This window comes from Manis javanica, chromosome 14 (assembly GCF_040802235.1).
Source record: "Manis javanica isolate MJ-LG chromosome 14, MJ_LKY, whole genome shotgun sequence".
NCBI classification, from domain to species: domain Eukaryota; kingdom Metazoa; phylum Chordata; class Mammalia; order Pholidota; family Manidae; genus Manis; species Manis javanica.
In genome coordinates this window covers 45,954,323-45,976,506 of record NC_133169.1, presented here as the reverse complement: position 1 = coordinate 45,976,506, position 22,184 = coordinate 45,954,323, and the positions used below count along the sequence as shown (strand labels likewise).

At 39.4% G+C, this 22,184-nt stretch overlaps 1 long non-coding RNA gene across 1 annotated transcript; it reads right to left on the bottom strand.

The window, feature by feature from the left end:
* Positions 1 to 11,625: 11,625 nt before the first annotated feature.
* LOC118973752 (uncharacterized) lies at positions 11,626 to 20,525 on the bottom strand. The gene is made up of 4 exons (XR_012125103.1): positions 20,412 to 20,525; positions 15,254 to 15,325; positions 13,696 to 13,884; positions 11,626 to 12,889 (listed from the first exon to the last, which is right to left on the bottom strand). It is a non-coding gene; the product is annotated as an uncharacterized lncRNA (long non-coding RNA).
* Between the last annotated feature and the right edge of the window lie 1,659 nt (positions 20,526 to 22,184).

Sequence of the window (22,184 nt, the reverse complement as noted above, 5' to 3'; positions counted from 1 at the left end):
AAGCTCCGAGACACGTCATGCTGAGACACTTGTCCACAGCAATTCCACGTACCTGAATAGTAGCCTACAGCCTTGTCCCAGCTGCCCTTCTCCAAGGAGCCCCAAAGATCAAGGAGGGCCTGGTGTAGCTGTGCCTGCCCTGTTTCAACATTGTGTGAACACCATATCTGCCCCTTGAGCAGAAACAGAGGGTGGGGATGGGAAAATTAAAAGGAGAGGGAGAAAAGTTATTGCTTATATGCCATGTGGAGAAAGAGAAACGCCATATGAGTTCACTTTTATATGCAATCTAAAAGCAAAACAAAATGAAAAACAGTCATAGACTGATCCACACTGAGAAGTGACAAGTGGTTACCATGGGGAGGGTTTGGAGTGGGTGAGTGAAACGGATGAAGGGGACAAAAGGCACAAAATCACACTCATAATGTAAACTAGTCACGGGGGTGAGAGTACAGAAGAGAAAACCTGCTTCATAGTTCTGAACATCCTTCTATGTTGGCAGTAAGTGCACTAGTTGCGGTGAGTATTTAATAATGGAGGTAACTGTCAAATCACTAGTTGTATAATTAAAACCCATACTATTATTAACTATGCTTCATTTAAAAATATATAAAAAATAATTGCTTAGGGTCTATAATCATGGTAATGTTTGCATTATCCAGTAAGATCAATAAGAACAACACTTAAAGAAAATTCGGGAAAGAACATGTTCCCAAATATGTTTAGATTTCAAATAATTTTAGTGAAGAAACAAGGAGGTAAAAATGAAACAGCTAAATAATTTGGGGCTTCTCATCAATTTTTGTTAAAGTGAAAGATCTTATTTTCAAGAAATAGGAAAAGCTAGAGCACAGCAAAAATTTTCCCACGTGCTTCCAGATTCCTGTTTCAAGTTATACCCGTGCCATTCAAACTCACAATGATTTTGACTGAGCTTCTCTGTCCTCCACATATCAGCGTTTATTTCCTTTTTGAAGAATCCAACTTCTAGGGGAAATATGTGTCCTTCATGTCCTGTGTCTCAGGCAATTATTTCCCCAGGAAAGGACGACAGATTTTGAGCAAGTATGAGAGGACCTTCATAGACTCTATGGTTTAGACATTTAGTTGGGCTTACATTTCATTTCTCAGATTCTAAGTCCTTGGAGAGCCTGCCATTAACTCCCAACCCAGATTGGAAGGCTGACGCCACCACCCTTTCCTCCAGTGACACAAAAGATGAGATCCCAATGTGTTTCATTAGAAAAAACTTCTCTGCAAAGTTTCAAATATTTCTAATATGTGTATGACTATTGAATCCTAAGATATTCATTTGCTTCTAAAGCATCCAACAATTTAAATGTAGGTCTGAGTCCAGTAACCTTTAGATTGAGTCTGACGATCTCAGTTAAGCTTCAGTGGAGAAGGACATTGAGAGACACAGTCCTCTGACTTTGGGATTGATAGCATGGTTTTTAAGATGTTAAACCACCAAATGCCTCATCGATTTTTCCTTTATATTGGACTTAAAGCAGCTTCCAGGGTGAATAACTTCCCTTCAGATTCTCACTAATGAACCAGAGATGCCAGGGTAGAAGTTCCCCAGAAGTCTTCATTTTTGGCATCTATAACAGTTCTCAAGTGATGTCAATGGCATTCTTATGAACACATAAAATGTATGGCTCCTCTTGGGAGCAGCATCCTAATGAAGCAGCAGTGTCCTCTCCATTGTTAGGATAAGTGGCATCTATTCTCAGAGACTAGTCATCTAATATTCTTATCTTCTAGAACATACATAAATTTCAAACCAATGTATATGAATCTGTACATTGGTTTGTGCCAAATAATTGCCTCTCCACATATCCTGGATGGCACACCTCCATGTTGCCAATTTTATTTTTCTGTCACCTAGCAAGGCCTTGTTTGCTTTCCCACATTCATTAAAGTTGCTTTTTAGATGATGTTTTCATCCTCATTATTTCCTGATATCATGATTGCATTTAGTAGGAAACATAAGACCGTAAGCCCAATTGAATCAAGTTAACAATTTCCAAATCCCCCAGAAGAATTTTTATTGAAATTGTTTCCAAATCAATGTAGGGGAACTTTTCATGGTAATAATACTGAATATAACAAGAAATGATATTGTATATTTCTCTATTTTAAAAAAGCTCTTTAAATTTCTCAGCAATGTGTACAGATTGAGTACACAAGCCTTGCACAAATTTTGTTAAACCCATCACTAATACTTCATTTTCTGGTCCAAATGTGTTTGCATGTGCTGTCATTAAAAAAAAATCACAGACTTAGTGACTCAAACAACAGAAATTATTTCTTCACTGATGTGAAGCTAGAAGTCCAAGAGTGAAGTGTGAGCAAAGTTGGTTTCCTCTAAGTTGTGTCTCTTTGACTTCCAAAAGCCTGACTTCTGGCTGTGTATTTATATGGGTGCATCCTTCTGTGAAAAGTGCCCCTTGTGTCTCCCTGTGTGTGCTAATCTCCTCTTCTTAAAAGGGCAGCAATCAGATTGGATGAGGCCACCCTAAAGGCCTCATTTTAACCCAGTTGTGCCTTCAAAGCCCTGTCTCATAACAGAGTCATTTTCTGATGTCCTGTGGATTAGGAATTCAACACGTGAAATGTCTGAGGACACATTTCAACTCATAACACAGTCAGTGCATATAATGCACGTGAAATCTTAGCATAAAAATGCGATATCTCAAAAAGAAATGCAAACATAAAAATTAGAAATTATAGATTTGGAAATTTAAGTTTCTGAAAGGAAAATTTTACAGAAAGAGCAGATAAATTGAACATAAAATGATAGAAATTATGCAGTGAAGGAGAAGGATATAAAAGAGATAATTTTCCACCAATAATTTGTAGATACAATAGCCAGCATTTCCTCTAATTTGATGACATAGAAATCTGTAGATAAAAGGTACTAAATAAACATCAAGCAGAAAACACACATACAGATAACCCAAAGATAAATAGTTTCAAAATTATTGAAAGCAAAGTATAAAGAGCAAATCTTGAAAGCAGCAAAGACAAAAGTATGTAAAAGGGAAAAAGTGCTCCAAATAATGGATGATTTCTCACTAGAAATAATGGTAGCACAAAGAGGGTAGAAAGATATTTTTAAAGTACTGAAAGGGAAAAACTGGTCAACAGAAATTTTAATGCCCATCAAAAATATGATTGGGTATAGAAAGAAAAATAAGGGAATCATTACAGAAAGGACTAGGAGAATGTGTCAATGACAGAATTGTTCAAGAAGGCATACTAAAGTAAATTAATCAGACAGAAGGAGATAACGCAAGATGTAGAAGTCCTTTTCTGAGAAAAATAGTGAATAGAAAAATAAATGGTGAATATATGGATAAATGCCAAACATATTTTTTTCTTATTTGATGATTGTTTATTTCTTCATGAGACCTATAACTTCAGAAACCATGTGTATTACATTTCCTTTTGGGGTTTATAGCACGTATAGTAATAGTACATATGAAAGGGTAACAAATCAATGGGAGTATCTGATTTTATGCAATTGCAAAACATTTTACAGAATGAGTAGGTTATTAATTTTAAATGACATAGAAAATACAGTGTATTTCCTAGGGCAGCTATATGCAATAAAAATAGCAAGAAAACCAACAAAATATAGATTCTAAAAAACATTCAAATAATAACTAAAAATTGCAAGGAAAGAAGAAAGAGCAGAAAAACAGAAAAGAGGTGGAAAGAAAAAATAATGGAAGACTCAATATCTTGGAATATTTTGTGGTTCCGGAGTGTTTCTTTTTTAGAGCTAAAAGATATTTGGTGCAGTTTTTTGGGGTATCTGAAGCAGGAAATCTCTACATGGGCAAAACAATCCTTTTTTGAGTTGTTTTTGCTATATTCAAAATAATTTGATATGAAAAAATGATTTTATGGGCACTGGACTTTGAATATAGTCATAGAATGCTGTGAGGAAGTGAAAAACAGCGGCTGATAAACAGTCATTGGCTCAGTTAGGTATTACCCTGATGTACCTCCTATATTCAATAATATCTTTGAAAGGTTTTTTATTTATTGCATTGTTAATAAATGCAAAATTTTGTAAAATACCTGAATGTCAAAAACAGGATATTAGTAAAACTATGGTATACATAACAGAGTAGGTTATTCATTGGTTATAATATATAAGAAAGGCAATCTCTAGAACTGATAAGTAATGATTCCCAGCAAGTAGTAAGTGAAAAAGCTATTGCAAGAGAGTCTATATACTATACTGTGAAATAAGGAAACATACGTGGGTCTTCTCTTAAAAAAAATGAAACACAAGTGTGGGTAAAATTGCAATATTTCCAGAATCTCTCCCCTGGCCTTAGTGCATCGCCATATCAATAGATGTTGCCAAGGAGTGGAGAGAAGTAGTCCATCTTCATATCAACAGGTGATTACAAGGGGGAGCGAGGGCATAACTAGACTGGAGAGGTGGGGTGGGACCCCGTTTTGCAGCCTGTTCATGAGAGACACAGTTGAGCAGAAGTGGATGACTGCTTGTAGGCAATAAACAAGTGTTTCCCACTTTATTTCTCCCTTTGATTTTGGCTTCAAAGATTATTTTCCCAGGTCTGGGAACTTATTCTTCACTCCACCCCCAGGTTACATGTGGCAAGAGTCAGTAGGACATCTGAATCCAAAATCTGTCTTTGTGGGTGTGACACTTCAGCAGGCTGCCCCTGGAGATGATGGGGGAGATACCAGGAAATGTCCCTGTGGATGGTAGGGAGTTCCCCCGTGGCTCCAGCAGTGGAGGGTGTGACATCAGCCGGGAGACCCGTATCTGTGGGGCTCCCAACTGGGGAGCACCTAGACTAGGGAAATTTAGACTAGGGTAAAGCTCCTACTAAATGGGTGGGTACCTTCCCAGAATTGGGGAAGGGTGGAGACACCAGAAGCTCTGGAATCAGCCCTCTGTGAGAAAGAAGACTGCTCAGAGGCCCTGAGCAGACATGCCAAAGCCGGGATTGTGGGATGTTTGTTTGTTGAGATAGGGGAAAGTGTTTTCGAGGAGAGACACACAATTTGGCTTCACTTGGAGGAGCTGGGCGGTGACCTATAGGATGCCCATAAAAGGCATTTATTGAGAAGACAGGTTTCGCGACTGGAAGATATTTTGTATGTCTCCTTGTGTCCCTATCGACTATTCTTACCCCCCACATAGAGCAGCCCATAAGTGAGGCTACTCATAGTTTAGCAGCTCTGGAGGAGATAGAAACAATAAGAGAATGGAAGGAAGTACAGGCTATTACTGAAAGAAGAGGTGCAAAGGACTGGGGAAGGTCTCGAGGACTCAGATGTGGGTTGATTTAATAAGGGCCGGGGTAGTGACAGTGCCTATTGATGGGCAGTGCAATAGGGTCCTGTTAGAACTGTGACACCAGTTAAAGCCAGAGCAGTAGTTCCAGCCACTGAGGTCCAGGACTCGGAGGCTGGAGACATAGCCTCATGTCTGGCCTGTATCCCTATGGGACTTCCTGGGGGACAGTACTCAGGCTCTGCCTGGGCCCTCACCCACACAGGAGGAAGATTGGGCATTGTGCTTTGACTGAGGTGGGGGTCAAAGCTCCAAAATTAGGGGATGTGGTGGGGACCAGAGGCCACATGCAGAATTACCAATTCATTGATCCCCCATGAATGTACAAATTGTCCTGGCACTGGAAGGCAAAGGAGTTGAATGTTATCTGATTAATGGCAACTCTGAGCATTTTCCTGGGACCTCAGCTGTGAAAGGCAGCTATGGAGGTGAGGCAATTGGACTGAATAAAGCCCAAATCCTACTGCTTATAGGGCATTACCCCAATAGAGTATACTGAGTATATTTCTCCCATCCCTGAATATACTTTGGGTATAGATATCCTGCAGCACTTGAGGTTACAGACCACTGCAGGTGAGTTCAGAGTGAGGGTACATGTGGTAAAGGCAGTTCTGAGGGGACTAGCCAAGCACCCACCTGTAGCTCTGCCTGTACCTCAGTGGGAGACAAATACTAAGCAGTATATACCCCCTGGAGACATAAGGAAATTGGAGAAACTCTATAGGAGTTGGAGAACTTGGACATCATAAAGGCCACTCATAGTCCTTTTAATCCCCCAGTGTGGCCAGTGAAGAAACCAGACAACTCCAAGCATATGACCATGGATTACAGGGTATTGAATAAAGTCCCACCCCCTTTGCATGTTGCTGTCCCCTCTATTGCAGCCCTTTGTGGACACCCTCAGTCATGAACAAGGAATGTGTCATTATGGTGTGGACCTTGCTAATGCTTTCTTCTCTACTGCCATAACAAAGGGAAGTCAGAAACAGTCTGCCTTCACCTGGGAAAGCTTGCAGTGTACATTCACAGTCCTTCCACAGGAATACCTCCACAGTTCCACCAAGTGTCACAGTCTAGGAACAGCCCTAGACTGCTGCAACATCTACAGGAGAAAGGACAGGCTGTGAACAGCACCAGTGTTCAGGGACCTAGTTTGTTAGCACAGTTCCTGGGGGTTGTCAGATTGGGTAAAATTAAACTTTTTGCAGAAGCAGTCATAGACAAGGTCCAGGCTTTCCCCACACCTACCACTGTGGCAGCATTACAAGAGTTTTGGGGTCTTTTGGGCTACTCGTAGTGTTTATCCTGCACTGGGCACAAATTCTTAAGCCCTTTTACCAGTTGGTATGGAAGGTCTTCTGGTGTGACTGAGATGAAACATATACAGCTTACTTTACTGCTGATAAGTGGGTAGTCAAGACAGTTCAGTCCTTGAATGTAATGGACTCATCAAAGCCCTACAAGCTAGATGTTCATGTAACTGAATATGGTAATGCATGGGGCCTTTGGCAGCATCTTGAATGGACCTGCTAACCTATTGGATGGTCACAACTATGGAAAGGAGCAGAGGTCCAGTACACCTTGATAGAGTAGCAACTGGCTGCTGAGTTCCACGCTTTGCTGGCTACTGAGCCCATCACTGGAACAACTCTGACCTACATAATAACCACCTATCCCATCACAGGGTGTGAGACTAGACCCAAAGGTCATGAAATCACATGGCACAGGGACCTAAACTGACCAAATGGTCACATATTTACAGCATCATAGCACGCTGTCAAATAGCCCTTAAGGGAGAACTCCAATGCTTATTGGGGCCAGTAATATATACCTGTGGAAAGAGGGAAGAACTTGTTTTGAGCCATTTGTAGCCACGAGTCCTTGTCAGGAGGGAAAAGCCTCTATACCTGAAGATGCTTGGTACACAGAGGCTCCAGTTGCCGGTAGCCCCCGAAGTGGAGGGCTGTAGCTTTCCATCCTAAGGCTGAGACAACATGGATGGAGGATGGAGTGGGGAAGAGCACGCAATGCACTGAGATGTGGGCGGTATGGCTCATGATCAACCAGGAGACCTCCCCTATAGTTGTCTGCCCTGACAGCTGGTCTGTCTATTGGCACTTGACTCTACAACTACCATTATGGCACCATGCCAATGGGATGGTTTTTCACTGGCCTCTTTGGGGGCAAGAGTTGTGGCAAGACCTATGGACCTTTGGTTAAACTAAGACAGTTATCATAGATCATGCGACTGGCCATTTGCCTTTGGCATCCCCAGGGAATGATGAAGCAGACACATTGGCCCAGGTATGTTGGCTACAAGAAAACCTGCCTTTGATGTGGCCCAATAGTTTCATTAGCATTTGTTGCATGCAGGACAAAAGACAATGGGGGCTGTAGCCCATCAGTGGGGTTTGCTGTAGACCTTTGAATAAGTCAGCAGAACCCAGAATGAGTGTCTTGTGTGCTCTAAGAGGGACTTACACTATATCCTACAGCAACATGGACCACAGTAAAGGGTCTGATACACCTTGTCAGGTGGCAGTTAGACTCTATTGGGCCTCTGCCCATATCAGAAGGATATCAGAATGCGGGGACTTGTGTGGACACAGCTACTGAACTGTTAGTTGCTTTTCCTACACATTGTGCAAATCAACAAAACAACAAGAGGGGTCTAGAGTGTTTCTTTGCAGCCTATGGCCAGCCACAGGTGACAGAGCAATCAAGGCACCCACTTTGCTGAACATATATTACAAGAAGTTAGGGATAAAGTGGAAGTTTCATGTACCATATATCCTTACCAGGGCAGGCATGATAGAAAGGTACAATGGTTTGTTGAAATCTGGCCTGAAGTCAGACACCAATAGTCTACAGGGATGGTCAGTTCACTTATGCACAGTTCTATGGCTTTTGAATGAGAAGCACTGAAAAGGAGCCTTGAGCCCTGTGGATATTCTAACACACATGGCTGCCTTTCCTATACAAGTGTATGTGCAAACCAAAGAAGAGTTATTGAAGTTAGGATATGACCAGCAGAGCAACACCCTGCTGCCAGTCCCAAATGCATTAAACCCTGGAGACTCTGTTGAGTGGACACCGCCCTGGACATTCTGACACATGGTCCAGCAATGGCTGGCCCTTCTGGCACCTTGGGAAAATGCCTGGAGCTGGCCTCCTGTATGTTACTATGTTACTGGAATAACAGCGGAATGACACCCAATGGTCATGGTAGTTTACCTAAAACATTCAGGATGTAAGAGCATCTTACAGGGAAGTTTTCTTTATCTTTATGGTCTGTGCACGTACCTCCCATTTCTATAAATGAAGAAATTGAGTCCCACAGGGGTTTTGTGACTTGCCAAAATCATAGCCAGAAAAAAATGGGATACAGACTAAAATCTAAGTGTCTGGCCTGGCCTCCCTCGGGATCCCTCCTACTCCCACAGATCCCACTGCCCTCCCTCGGACTCCCTCGGGTTCCCTCGGACACCCTCGCCCTCACTCGGAATCCCTCGGACTCCCATGCCCTCTCTTGCTTTCCCTCGCCCTCACTCGGACTCCCTCGCCCTCCAATGGACTCCCTTGTAGTCCCTCACCCTCCCTCGGATTCCCTCGGACACCCTTGCCCTCACCCAGACTCTCTCAGAATCCCTCGCCCTCCCTCGGATTCCCTCGGACACCCTCGCCTTCACTTGGACTCTCTCAGAATCCCACGCCCTCCCTCGCCCTCCCTCGGAATCCCTCACCCTCCTTTGGAATCCCTGGAATCCCTGCTCCTCCCTAGGACTCCCTCGGACTCCCTTGAGCTCCCTCAGACTCCCTCAGACTCCCTCGGACTCCCTCCCTCGCAGCCCCTCACCTGCCACTGTCCTGTCACAGGACCACTCTCTTGGATGCATCCTACCTGATGGACAAGATTTGACTTTGCTGGTGTCATTAAAACATGCATCTTATCTTCATTAAAGTTATTTGCTTCTACAGTCCCTGTGGCCTGGACCTGACCCCTGGCTGCAGTTTCCTCATGGTGATTGCTGTGAACTCCCTACCTGTTCACCTGCTGACTGCCTGTGGAATGGGTGAGTTATGGCCTTAAACTGCATAGGACTTTGAATCTAGCTGAATCCTCTGGCCTGAGGATTATCATGATTTTCTTGCTGTAGTTGTTGTATATTATTAGTCTGGTTACAGTGCTCCACCTTTCTCACACAGGTGCCATTGTGAAAGATGGGGAGTGAGTAGATTGTGAGGTGAGATTTCTGAAGGGGTGTGCTCCGGATAAAATTGTAATATTTCTTGAAGCTCTCAGCTGGCCTCAGTGCATCTCCATATCAATAGGTGTTTCCAAAGAGTGGAGAGAAGTAGTCTATCTCCATATCAATAGATAATTACAAGGGGAGTGAGGGCATGACTGGGCCAGAGTGGTTGGGTGGGATCCCTTTTGGAAGCTGGGTCACGAGAGACACTGGTGAGCAGAAATAGACAACTGCGTGTAAGCAATAAATGTGTTTCTTCCACTTTATTTCTCCCTTTAACTGATTTTGGCTTCAAAGGTAATTTTCCCCAGGCTAGGAACATATTTTCTCCCAGAGTTACAACAAGAGAGATAATCCTTAAAACTGTGAGAGTGGTTTCTTCTGAGGTGCTGACAGAAATAGTGAAAAAAATCAGAAGTGAGTGAGATTTTGTTGAGTATAGATTTTATTGTTTATACATGTACAATTTATATGTTTATATTTATTTATTTATATAAACATATTTATTTGTATTTTTTTCCTTTGGGGTGGCATATTTATACTTTGTATGCAAAAGGTAAGTCATGAGAGGTGGAAGTAAAAATCAAAATTGATGAATATTGACTCAAATGAAATAACTGCATTTCAATTGAAAAACATAACCTGTTGATTTTTTTTTAAAAGGAAACTATTCCACGTAGCTTTTACACAGTGAACTCTGAATATATGTACTTAATCTAGAAGGGAAAAAAGCTCTATAATGAATTTTCACTATTTTATATAAGCAGGACGTTGTATTGGTGTTATTATGGAAGTAATACATTGTGTCATTGATATTTTAAGATTGTGAAAACAATAAATTATTTAACTTTTTAAATCCTGTCTTTCCAGTATGGAAATTTGGAAGAAGTGAAGGAAAGGAGGAATCCAGCATGCGTTGTACTGAAACAGCACCTCTCAGTGGAAACCCATGATATAAGTTCTCCCAACAAGATGTACAATCTCTGAAACCTCAGCAGCAGTGACCAAACCTCAGGCCCATATCTGAGTTACTAATTACCAATTTAGAAACCTCTCTTTCCTTTGTATTCATAGGTGTTAACCTCTCAAGCCTCAGAGATCACAACTGGAGTACAAATAAATAAAAACAGTAACATCTCAAAATCCATTAAATAAAATAAAGATATGTTGTCATAGTGTGCCTTGAGTTTGATCCTAATGTAATATTCTGGTCAAAAATGCTAACTACAAATTACGAGGTAAAAAAGGAAATCCAAATAATGGCACATTTCCTTTAATAACAGTAATGTGTTTCAAAAAATGCCAATGTCATGAAAGACAGAGACTGAAGAACTGTTTCAGGTTATAGAAGACTAAAGGGGCACTGCAACTAAAAACCCTGATCCTGAAATGCAAAAATAAAAAAAAATCAACAAAAACAGGGAATACAATCAAATATAATTATAGTATATTTAATATCTTTTATCACATGCCTCTAATGCAAAAAAGGATTGAAAACTGGGGATACATGGTAAGGTTATTTGAGAGTTCTTCACAATATCACTGAACTTTTCTGTAAGTTTAAAATTATTTGAAAAAATTAGGGTGCATCAGAGTAAAAAATATATACCAAATAAGCCATGTATATTTTGTGATAATTTAAAACTTTAAAGTCATATTTAGTATAAGTTAATATAGTGATAATTTAATAAAATTAGCACTATTATAATTCAAAATTTGGGGACATAATTGTTCCTCATACTAAAAGTCTATCTGAAGCAACCCACCTACCTGATTTTTATTTTTAAATGTACCTTCCTTTTTGGCAAAAACACAGTCTCTTTCATATTCATGAAAAAGATAAGCCAATATTTAAGAATATTAAATTATAATCATACCAATGTTGCTGTATATATGATGGTTGGAAAATCATTTAATTCTCTACATATTATTTTTTACTGTTAATGGCAGTTGATTTTTTTTCCTCAGTTCTTGTTCCCACCACAGCAAAGAAATGAAAGCAGAGACAATTAGTGAAGCAGAGTAAAAGTTTTATATGAATGCACCCCAAAAAGAGAAGCAGGACAGAGTCAAGACAGACAAAGGCAGGTTTACTTGACTAAAGCAGAGAGGAAGGGAAAAGTAAGCAAAGGGATACTCATTGAATTGTTACTCAGCATGGGACAGATCCCTGCTAACTCCTTAAGCCAGGGTCACCTGGTGTCCAGTGATTCCTTGGATCTGAACAGAATTGGAACTGGTCCCCTCCCACCTAGTATGTGGGGGAGCTGCAGAGCACTGGATGACTGAGATTACATTCTGAGAACCTCCTAAAGATATAGGAGATTTTCAGGCAGGCTACTAAAGAGCAGGATGGTACAGCTGCAATCCCGTCTGGATCATCCAGGTGACAGGAACTCGCAAGCCCCAGATCAGAGCTCCCAGCAGCCCCTCCCTACTTATATGGAGTAGGATCTAGAGAGTGACACACTCAAAGAAAGGCAAGCGTGGGCAACCTCAGAGAGGAGGTGCACTTAAGGGTTTGGGCTCTGGTTTTTATAAGGCTTTCTTGGATAAGGGTCAGCATAAGGCATGAACAGGTGATTTATAATTCCTTTGAAGCTTTGTTTTAAGAATAGGCTTATCTAGGTGACTATGTTGGTTTGGGACCTCAGCATTCTTTTTCCACATAGGCTTATTTACACCTCTGAGGTAGGCTTCCTGTCCTAGTTGCAAAGTTTATTGATTAGGGGCTGGAGGAGAGAAAAAAACAGCATATAGGTTAAGTTAAAGAATAAAATGGGCCTTTTATCAGGCTAAGTAGATTTTGCAATGACATCATCTAATTGATACAATGAAGACATGGGCCATGCTCAGATAGTTTTCTTTATTTGGGAAATTTCTGGATATTCCAAGTTACTTCTGGACTTTGCAGCTTCAACTAATTAACCCATTAACTCTATACTCCTTTCTGGCTCTAGTTCTATTTGGCTAAGTCTTTGAGTCTCTTCTAGTGGGCTTTACTGGCCTTATTCTCTTTCCACCTCACACATATTTATTCTTCTGTCTAACATTCCTGCCTCACGTAGTTGCAATCCAAATCATCCGGGTGAGGGGCAATGGCCAATCTGACTGCTTCCTGCTTGTGAGGGATGGTGTGGTCATTGGGTCCCTCTGCTAGCTGACTGTCGGGATGGTGTAGATTGGGACCATAAGGGTTCCCATCGAGGGTCTCAGGAAGTTGCATGGTTCATCAATTGGTAAGGGCTTGAATCTTCATGACAGCAGGGCTTTAACCTTGAGTGACTGTAGTCTGGAAGACATAAATTTAGTTAAGAGGTTTAGTAAGCATGGTTCACACATTGGGGCTAGTAGAAGAATTAGTGGGAGTCCAATGAAGGATAGTTGCTAGGATCCCAGTTCTAAAAGTGAGACTGAATTCATGATTCTGAGAGCCTCTGAAGAATCTGAGAGACTTGATCAGCTGGTTTCTTCATTGATTGTCAGAGACAGAGGTTGAAGTCCTTATCTGAGCAATAACTGCAGTTGGATTTTCCATTCTGGAAGGAATAAATTTGACCAGGAGATTAAGAATGCACGGCTAAATATGAGACTAGGAGCAGTAAGACTTCAACTGAAGTGATGGAAGAAAATTGGAAACATTTCCAAAAAATTGGAAAGCAGATTTCAGGATCCAGTCTATTTCACAATCACAAGTATTAGAATCTAGTATAGATAAGGCTGCACTATTGAAACATAATTCTTTTCTCCCAAAATCACCTTCATTTTAATTAGAGGCAATCATAGTAAGACTAATTTGTTTAGCTTCAAATTAAAATTGAAAATAATTTTAGTTTAAAATTCAAGTTTAAAATAAGTTTAGCTTCAAAACACTTGGCTTGATTGTTTACATAAATGCAGCAAGAAGAGCAGTTGATTGCACAGGCTCTTACGTGTGCTTTGTTGTAAGGAATTGCAGATTGAACGTTTAAAGGCATCTCGAGGAAAGGAAATCCAAGCCTTCAGTACCTGTAGAAATTGGGTGAACTACTCTCTCCTCAAGGTCCCCAAGATACTCTGAGGTTCATACATTTGTCAGGTAGTGACCTTCTTACTCACCCTGTAAGGCAGCTGGGACCCCTGTAAGCAAGGTTGTAGGCAAGTTCTTCTGAGGGGCTTTGTTGGCCCCATAAAGTCAATGTTGGCTCCTTCAAGCTGCCTGGTCATGTCTGAGTATACGTGTGCCTCTCTCAAATATGTCACTTCAGTCACAGCTTTGATAATATAACCAGTGTTTTCAATTGTGTCCTGTCACAAGGAGAGCAAATTCTTATTGAATTTATTTAAATAAGAATATTGCCCTAACATATAAAAATACTCACTGAGAGTTTCTGAATTCTGGAGGGATCAGGTACAGAGAGAAAAATACATGTTTTCAATTTTGTTTATAAAGGTATAATTTCCTAAACTGTTATAAGTCAGCTTAAGAGAAAGGTTTAAAACAGACACTTACTTTAAAAGATCAACAACATATGAAACAAAAATGTCTTAAAAAGTAAAATCGTCCCCCTTAGTTTACTCCATCTTATGTAATTAAATCTTGTTCTGCTTGAATCTAGTTGTTCTCAAATAGTTCTGAAGTGAAACAGTATCTAAACATGACAAAATACTTTAAAATGTAGGTAGTTAAATACCAAATACAGAAAGTTACATAGTTGTTGCAAAACTTAGCTCATAGCTTTTTAATATTATGATTTTGTTTTCTTAAGTACTCAAACACCTTATTTAGACATTAAACATGAGAAATTGATAGAATTAGAAAAACTTTTTGCAATATCTTAATATTAAGAATAGAACAATAGTTTGAGAAAACTTTGTCCTTTTAATAGAAAGCAAAATTCTAATCTCATGGTGTACTTTATATTAAGCTTCATTTACTTCAATCTCATATAGCATGACATTAATTTCTTCTTCCACAAAATTTCTACAACTTTATTTTTCCATTCAGAGTTCTCCCTCTTAAAATAACCAGCTGTACTTTAGGATGAAATTACCTTCTTTTCCCTCAATAAAAATGCATTTCCATTCCTCATACCTTCTCTTAACAAAACACATCTTTTCTAGCATGCAGACGTTGCCCTTATTATTTCCAGTAGCCTTAATTAGAAATTAAAACCCTTAGAAACCTTAATTTTCAGTGAAAATAAGAAGCAATTGTGAACTGTTATACTAGCTTTCTTTAGCCCTGTCTTTATGCACAAGGAAAAGAGGTTTTTTTCCCACAGAGTATCTTTGGAACACTTAGGGTCCTGTTACGGTCTACTGAGGGAACAGCAGTCTCTCTAATGGGAAACAGTATTAGACAAGTGAAGGCTGCTAGAAAACTTACAAGCCTCTTTAATAACTCTCTCTTGCTCACCTAAGGTCGGCTTTAGCTGACACTGGTGCAGAGGTAAAGTAGGAAGAGGAGTGGAGAGAGGGCTGCAGCAAGTTGGCAAGCTTGGCGTGGCCTTTTCAGCTTCTGACATAGAAGCAAGTCTGAGCATAAGGCACTTCTGCCCTTTTTGTTTGCCCATTTCCAGAAAAGATTCAATTCAGTAAAAGTGTTAGGATTAAGCCATTGTTCTTGGTCTCCTAGTTGGTGTTGCGGCCAAGATGTGTTGCAGAAGAGTATTACCTTTTCCTTTTGAGAGTCTCAGGGTCGAATTGGGTTCATTGGGGGAGAATGCAGCCCAGTGACGTGGCCCACCTAGGAAGAAAGAAATGGGTTAGAAGTTAGTGTCCCAACACCTGAAACACAACTCTTCCCATCCCAGATGTCTCCAAGGGCGGGTCAGGAGACTGTAGTCCCGAGGAATGGGCTAGAGAGCCCAGCATCCCACTGGGCAAAAGACCAGAAAGAACATGGGTAGGCGAAGATGTGAAGAAGAGGAAACCCTTTTACACTGTTGGTGGGAATGAAAATTGATGCAGCCACTATGGAAAGAATAATGGAGGTTCCACAAAAATTTAAAAAATATATGCCATAGACCTAGTAACTCCACTTTTAAGAATTTAACCAAAGAAAACAACATCTCTGATTTGTAAATATATACATAGCCCTATGTTTATTGCCACATTATTTATAGTAGCCAAGATATGGAAGCAACCAAAGTCCTTACAGATATGAATAGATAAAAAAGTGCTGGTACATATACACAAAAGAATATTATTCAGCCATAAAAGGCAAAGAAATCCTGCCATTTGTGACAACATGGGTGGACCTAGAGGGTATTATGTTAAGTGAAATAAGCCAGGTGGAGAAACACAAATACCATATGCTTTCACTTATGTGTGGGATTTAAAAACAATACAAAACAAAATGAACAAAACAGCAGTACACCCATTGTCCCTAAGAAGTGACTGGTGGTTACCATGGGGGCGGGGTCCTGATAGGGGGTGGGGTGGGTGAGGGGTATACAGAAGCACAGACTCTCAGTCATAATATAAGTTGGTCATGGGATGGAAGTGAAGCATGGAGAATATAGTCAGTGGTTCTGTAACATTTTCCTATGTTGACAAAGACTAGCGGCACTAGCAGGAGGGAGGATTTAACAATGTGTGTAACTATTGAACCCCTGTGTTGTGTGCTTCAAACCAATATTGTATTTCCACTATATCAATAAAAAAATACACTTAAGAAAAAGAAAGGGCCCAGAAATAAAACGAGAAAGTGCCCCAAATACTGGGTATTTTCTCACTAAAAACCATGGTAGACAAAAGATGGTAGAAAAATAATTTTACAGTACTGAAAGTGATGTGAATGATCAGCCAAATTTCTATGTCTTTCAAAAATATGATTGGAAGTTAAATAAAAGCAAAGATACCATTGTATAAAAGACAAAGAATATGTTTACTGCAAGCTTACTGTAAAAGAAATATGAAATTAAATGCTTCGGACTGGAGGAAATGTTACATGTAGACTTCATCCCTAAGAAATTTGTGAATAGGGTAAAAATGGTGACTTTGTGGATAAATGTAAGTTATTTTTTTTTCCTTTTGGACAGTGACCACTGCATTTCTTCATAAGCTCTATATAACTGTTTAAAAACTAAAATATTAACATCGCCATGTGGAGTTTATAATGCATATGGAAATATATTTGACAACTTAAGTGATTCTATATGATTTCAAAATTTTTATATTTTACAAGAAGGTACAGATTAATAATCATAAAACTTCTATAAATTTAAATAGGTGTGTTGTAATTCCTGGGGCAGACATATGCAACAAAAATAGCTATAAAGCTAACAAAACTAAAAGAGAAATTCTAATAACTATAAAATATCCTAAAAATTTCCTAGTAAAAGAAATGGAAAGGATAAAAGAAAAGCATTGGAAGCAAATGATCAGGCTGATTCCCTGAGGTGGAATATTTTGTAGGCCCGGAGGGTGACATTGAGGGCTGGCGGGTATTCCATACAGTTCTGTGGGTATGTGAAGCAGGAAGTCTCTATGTGGCCAAAATAATCCCTTACCCTTATTTTTTCTATTGGTATATTAAAAAAAATTGAATGTTTAAAACTTGAACTTAGTGCTGGGCTTCAAGTGCAGGCGTAAACTGCTGTGCGAAAGTAAACAACACAGGGTCTAATAAACAGGGACAATCACCGGATAAGATAATACCCTGAAGGTGCACCTCCTGTGTTCAGTAATGCATTTTCCACATGTTTTTTATTAGCAGCATTATGGGCAATTGAAAAATTTGGAAAATACTTCAATGTCAAAACCCAAGATATTAGTAAAACTATGGTATATAATAGTGGGTTATTCTTTGACTATAAAATACAAGGAAGGCAATCTCTAGAGCTGATAAGTAGTGATTCCCACCATGCAATAAGTGAAAAATCTAACACAAGAGAGTTTTCATAGTATGCTGTGCAATAAGTAAACATACATAACTCTTCTTTTTAAAAAACAAACACATTAAAGTTAATCCCTGAAAGGCTGAGAGTGTTTTTCCTCACAAGGTGCTGTGTGATTGGCTGAAACGGATGGGAAAGGAGTGGCATTTCACTGAACATAGATTTTGTTTTTATTGTTGACACTGTTTTTAAACAGTTTTCTTTTCTTGGAGCAGACATACTATTTTTCTAAATATTAAAAAAGTGAAGTGACCAAATGTGAACAAAAATTGAAACTGAATGCAAACTCAATCAAATGAAATAACTGCAGTTCAAATGAAAATAAGCATGTTGGAAAGTACATGTAAAAGACCTCATTCCACAACTTTTAAGCAGTGTACATGCAATATATATACTTAGTTTAGAAGAGAAAAAGAACTACATAAATTCCAAAACTATTTAATGTAGACTGGTCATCAAAGGGTATGATGTGGAAAGCTTGGATTATGTATGCATATTTTAGGATTGTGCACATCAGTGAATAATTTAATATTTTGTGGGATTCAGTGCTTCCAGTATGGAAAAAATGGAAGAAGTGAAGAAAAGGAAAACCCTGGTAGGTCTTTGAAATGAGAAACCACCAGTGAGAGTGTGTGATGTAAGTTCCCCTAGTAACACACAGAATCAATGGGATCCCAGCGGCAGTGACTGACACTGAGGCCCAAGCCTCGGTTTCTAAACCCCAGCATCCTTTCCTTTTCATTCCCTGTTGTTCTCCCAAGGAATGCTGTCAGCCCTCTACATCCAAGCACCTCCTCTCAGACCACAAGTGCCCCACAGATATATACAAACAGTAGTGGCTCAAAACCTACCGACTAAAATAAAGGTAGGTCGATATGGTGTATCTCTGAGTTTGATCCAGAGATAATATTCTGGTAAAAAACGCTAACCTAAATGTAATGAGGAAAAAATAGAATATTGCCCCTCAAAAAGCACATTTCCATTACAAACAATCCTGTTTTTCAAGTGTCAACATCAGGAAAGACAAAGACAGACTGAAGAGCTGTTTCAGGTGATAGATTAAATGATTAAATGAACAATGCAACTATACACAACACATGATACTGAAACTAATTTCAAAATGAACAAGAGTTAAATACAATTATTGTATTTTTCTTTATTTTTTCTGATGACTGAACTTAGGCAAAGTATTGAAACATGGGGAATTGTTGCTAAGTTTACTTAAGAGTTTTCTACAACATCCTTGCACTTTTCTGTAAATTTAAAATTACTTAAAACACAATTAGGGAGTGTCCATGTAAAACAAGATTATAGCAAATAAACTAATGCATATTTTTAATAATTTCCAAATGCATATTTAATGACATATTTAGTAAGAGTTAATAATCTCATGACTTAATAAGATAAGTAGTATTTCAATTTGATGTCTTGACCTATTGATCCTGCATACTAAAATTCTATGTTCTAATACAAAATAAAAACAGACTTTTATTCTGAATATTGGTTTTGTTACAAAAAGAAAATATGGTTAATACTCATTAAAAAAGAAGTCAGTATTTTAATATTGTTAATATATACACTGCTGTGTATTTGATTCTTAAACAATCTCACTTAATTCTCTACTGCATAATTGATATTATTAATTCTCCATGTAAGATTGATCAGCTTTATTGTTTAAAAGATTTTCCTGAAACTATGTAGTAGATGAATGGCATATTGACAACTATGTCTTGAGTAGTCAAAATTATTTTCAAAGAAACAAGCTAAAAGTGTCTAATGTTTTAAGACTTATTAAAAGCCAAAGCAAAAAAAAAAATAAATGCACAAACAAAATCTCCTCATTTCCATATTCTATATCTTTAAAATTTATTCCAGTTCCTTTACTCTACAATGAGGGCCTTAACCAGATGAAGAATAAAATGTGCTTTGTTTTTTATGTTAGGCTGAGGTAGCTGAACAGCATGGGAGAAGCACCATGAATAACTTTTCCTGACTGATGAAAACACCAAGATATAAACAGTATAGAAAGAACAAGAGGGACCCCTTCTTATGGTTAAGATTCCATTTTGAAAACCAGAGAGTTAAGAGGTAAGATTCCTAAGATATTCTTTGGTAATGAGACAGTAACCCACCCGATCTTAAGGCGGTGCATGCAGTGTTAACTGATGTGGTCCCAGTGCTTGAGGGAAGCCACTCCCTTGGAGGGGAACCAGATCAGTAAACACCCTGGGTTCAGTTTATCTTACAGAATTACCTAGAGAACTGACTGTACGTGAGGACGCAGTGTCCCTCACTGGGGACGGACATCATCAGACTGCAGGTCAGGCCTAGGTCCCACAGCGCCCCTCCACCCTTTGCCCCATTCTTGAAAGCCTTGAAAGCCAGAATCCCCAGCCCTTTAGCACACCTGCTCTCTGAGGTGGCCTGCACCCCTTTCTAAGTGCATGCTCTTAAACAAACCTTCTCACTGCCCAGCTTGTTGTGTCTTGTCTCTGCCCTCTTCCAGTGGCAATTGTCTTTGTTGGCTCTGCTATTTCATTTTATTTCCCAGTCTTTATTCTGTCTCCACTGTATGCCTGACATGCAGGGTGGGGCTCCTGAGAGCTCTGATTTGGGCCTGCAAGTTCCCATCGCCGGAGTGACCCAGGCAGAACTGCAGCTGTGCATCGGCTTTTAGCAGCCTGCCTGAAAATCTCCTTTCTTTTGAAAGTTCTCAGAACATAATCTCCCTCCATCCTGTGCTTTGTGGCTCCCCCAAATCCTGGGGTGGTAGTGGCTAGTCCCCATGACATTCAGATCCAAGTGGAAATGGGCCACCCGGGGGCCCTGGCTTCAGGAGCTGGCAAGGGAATCTACCCGTGGCCAAGCAGGAGGGCAACAAGCTGTCCTTCCTCCCCTCTGCTCCCTCTGCTCCTCCTTGCTCTCTCCTACCTGCAGGGCAGCTGCCATTCGCTGCTGCTCTTGCCTTAATGAATCCCTTCCTTAACTGCTGCCTCTGAGCTGCTTGAGAATTCCTGCTCCATCAGAGTCACCAGCAGTCCCACCTCCAGGCTGAGATCCCACCGAGTGCCCAGGGGGAGACTTCCCTAGATGCGGCTGCCTGGCAACGAGATGACTCAGTCTGCAGAAAGGATTTGCAAAGCATAATATCCATCTGCTTTGACAATTTGACTGACTAAATTATTTTCTCCAACTTCACCGTGACCCACTCAGTCAGTAATTAGCAATGTTTGACAGGAATCTTCGCATTTACCAAAGTGCCCAGTGATTATTGACAATTATGAAGTGGTAACCACTAGCATATAGCCTATGAATGAGCAGAATTAAGGGATATATTCAAGCACTCTATTATTATTATTCTCAAAGTCTGGATAATATCCTTCACAGTGTATTTCAGAAAGTTTTCTGGGGTGTGAACAGTCTGCCTCCAGAAAATACCAACAATTACAATTGTACGGCCATAAGAGACAATTACATAATAAGGCTGCTCAGAGGACTCCTAAGACATTCTTCTTTGGGGAATTCTAAGCATCAGTCACATACTTTAAAAATAATTTGTTGTAGACACTTTGACTAAAGAATGTTTCAAATGATGTCAAGTTTAAAATAAAAGAGGCAAATGAATTTCTTGGTTGCTTAAATATTAATCTTTCTCTCTGAAGAAACTATCACATCTTAGTAGACATCTTTTAGCCCTTCCACAGAAGAACAGAAATACAACTATATCCTATAATGATAGAGAGATTCCAAAAGAAGATATAGGTCTGTTTTAATTTCAGGTGATTAATTTTAGATATTCTTTGGTATATTCTTTGGTATATATTTCTTTTTTCAGAATTTCCACTTTTCATTTACATGTTAGAATCATCTATAAAGTAATCCTTTGTCCAGTGGTTGAAGCATTGGTATTATTTTAAGGTATGAATTTCAATGTTTTATTGGTGAAATGTTAAAATACTCTTACAAAATAATAATATCTAAATCTTGTGGAAATTTATGAAATGCACCAAAAGCAGTGAAACGCAGTAGCCGATTTCTCTACTCTTCTTTCTCTTTTGACCCCTCTCTGGGTATTTCTGGAGAAAATTAGAATAGGGTGATAAATGTTCTTCAAAGTTATTTTATTTCTGCATCATGCATTCTTCCCGTTCACCACACAGGGATTCTCCATATGTAATTCAGATGCCCGCTGCGTTTTCTCTTTTGTTTCAGCTGTGCTTCCCAGAGTGTCTCCTTCAATGGCCTTTGTCCTGCATTCTTCTCTTCACTTGGGTTTCAGATTCTTGGTCCCCCAGCAGGGAGCCACTGCCCACCTCCAGTCTCCACTATGACCCAGGTAATCTGTCAGATAATGCATTTGTGTTATTTTAATGACACAAAAACTATTTGCAATGTGTCTTTATAGGTATGTTTATTAATTTTCTCCTCCCATTCACAGCAAGCTCCCCAAAATCAACCTTTTAAAAAATTTGTCTCTGCCAGTTTAATGTCCAATACAAACATTTAACAAATAATTAATTTTTGATATTCCTTTGTGTGTATAAGGTAAGAATAAATTATTAGGCTATGTTTGATTATTAAATGCTTTGTAAATGAGAGATCATGATTATTATGAAAAATAGAGAATTTAAAATTTACTCCTTTTAGACAATTAGGGATAATAACATAAAAATCCTACAGTTAAAGGCCTTTAGATTCCTTTCT